Genomic DNA, 2,500 nt, shown 5'->3' on the forward strand with positions numbered 1-2,500 from the left:
ACACGGTTGAGGAGACATGACCAAGGAGACACGGTTGAGGAGACATGATCAAGGAGACACGGTTGAGAAGACATGACCAAGGAGGCACGGTTGAGGAGACATGATCAAGGAGACATGGTTGAGGAGACATGACCAAGGAGACACGGTTGAGGAGACATGATCAAGGAGACACGGTTGAGGAGCCAGACATGACCAAAGAAAGATGAACAGATTAGCATGAAAAGATATGGTCAGAAAGAGATGCAGACAAACTCTGTCAAAAAGTAGAAGACAGGTAGAAGACAATTATAGAGACATGGTTAGAAGACAGTTATAGAGACAGGTAGACGACAATTATAGAGACATGGTTAGAAGACAGGTATAAGACAGTTATAGAGACATGGTTAGAAGACAGTAATAGAGACGGGTAGAAGACAATTATAGAGACAGGTAGAAGACAGTTATAGAGACAGGTAGAAGACACTTATAGAGACACGGTTAGAAGACGGGTAGTAGACAGGTAGAAGACAGTTAGAAGACAGTTATAGAGACATGGTTAGAAGACAGTTAGAAGACAGTTATAGAGACAGGTAGAAGACAGTTATAGAGACAGGTAGAAGACACGTATAGAGACATGGTTTAGAAGACAGTTAGAAGACCGTTATAGAGACATAGTTAGAAGACAGTCAGAAGACAGTTATAGAGACAGGTAGAAGACAGTTATAGAGACAGGTAGAAGACACTTATAGAGACATGGTTAGAAGACAGATAGAAAACAGTTATGGAGACATGGTTAGAAGACAGGTAGAAGACAGTTATAGAGACATGGTTAGAAGACAGGTAGAAGACAGTTATAGAGACATGGTTAGAAGACAGGTAGAAGACAGTTATAGAGACATGGTTAGAAGACAGGTAGAAGACAGTTATAGAGACATGGTTAGAAGACAGGTAGAAGACAGTTATAGAGACATGGTTAGAAGACAGTTATAGAGATGGGTAGAAGACAGTTATAGAGACAGGAAGAAGACAGTTAGAAGACAGGTAGAAGACAGGTAGAAGACAGTTATAGAGATGGGTAGAAGACCATTATAGAGACGGGTAGAAGACAGGTAAAGACAGTTAGAAGACAGTTATAGAGACAGGTAGAAGACAGTTATAGAGACAGGTAAAAGACCATTATAGAGACATGGTTAGAAGACAGGTAGAAGACAGTTATAGAGACATGGTTAGAAGACAGTTATAGCGACATCGTTAGAAGACAGTTAGAAGACAGTTAGAAGACAGTTATAGAGACAGGTAGAAGACAGTTAGAGAGACATGTAGAAGACTCTTAGATCAATGGTTAGAAGACAGGTAGAAGACAGTTATAGAGACATGATTAGAAGACAGGTAAAAGTTTGTTATAGAGACATGGTTAGAAGACAGGTAGAAGACAGTTATAGAGAGATGGTTAGAAGACCGTGATAGAGACAGGTGGAAGACAGGTAGAAGACAGGCAGAAGAAAGTTAGAAGACGGTTATAGAGACAGGTAGAAGACAGTTAGAAGACAGGCAGAAGACACTTAGAAGACACTTATAGAGACAGGTAGAAGACAGTTATAGAGACAGGTAGAAGACATGTAGAAAACTGTTATAGAGACAGGTAGAAGACAGGTAGAAGACAGTTATAGAGACAGGTAGAAGACAGGTAGAAGACTGTTATAGAGACAGGTAAAAGACAGGTAGAAGACAGTTATAGAGACAGGTAGAAGACAGTTATAGAGACAGGTAGAAGACAGGTAGAAGACAGTTATAGAGACAGGTAGAAGACAGGTAGAAGACGGTTATAGAGACATATAGAAGACAGTTATAGAGGCAGGTAGAAGACAAGTAGAATACAGTTATAGAGACAGGTAGAAGACAGGTAGAGAGGCAGGTAGAAGACAATTATAGAGACAGGTAGAAGACAGTTATAAACACAGGTAGAAGACAGTTATAGAGACAGGTAGAAGACAGGTAGAAGACAGTTATAGAGGCATGTAGAAGACAGGTAGAAGAAGGCTATAGAGACATATAGAAGACAGTTATAGAGGCAGGTAGAAGACAAGTAGAATACAGTTATAGAGACAGGCAGAAGACAGATAGAAGACAGTTATAGAGACAGGTAGCAGACAGTCATAGAGACAGGTAGAAGACAGTTTTAGAGACAGGTAGAAGACTGTTATAGAGACAGGTAGAAGACAGTTATAGAGACAGATAGAAGACAGTTATAGAGACAGGTAGAAGACAGTTATAGAGACAGGTAGAAGACAGGTAGAAGACAGTTATAGAGATGGGTAGAAGACAGATAGAATACCGTTATAGAGACATGGTTAGAAGACATGTAGAAGACAGGTAGAAGACAGTTAGAAGACAAGTAGAAGACAGGTAGAAGACCGTTATAGAGACAGGTAGAAGACAGGTAGAAGACAGGAAGAAAGTTATAGAGACATGGTTAGAAGACAGTTAAAAGACATGTACAAGACAGGTAGAAGACAGTTAG

The 2,500-nt window shown here is 40.0% G+C and overlaps 1 protein-coding gene across 1 annotated transcript in view; it reads right to left on the reverse strand.

Moving 5' to 3' along the window:
- The window catches only part of LOC135553464 (golgin subfamily A member 6-like protein 22), a 30,616-nt gene that overhangs the window by 2,086 nt on the left and 26,030 nt on the right, over positions 1-2,500 (reverse strand). The gene's annotated exons all lie outside the window — the stretch shown is intronic.

This window comes from Oncorhynchus masou, chromosome 13, assembly GCF_036934945.1.
Source record: "Oncorhynchus masou masou isolate Uvic2021 chromosome 13, UVic_Omas_1.1, whole genome shotgun sequence".
NCBI lineage: Eukaryota > Metazoa > Chordata > Actinopteri > Salmoniformes > Salmonidae > Oncorhynchus > Oncorhynchus masou.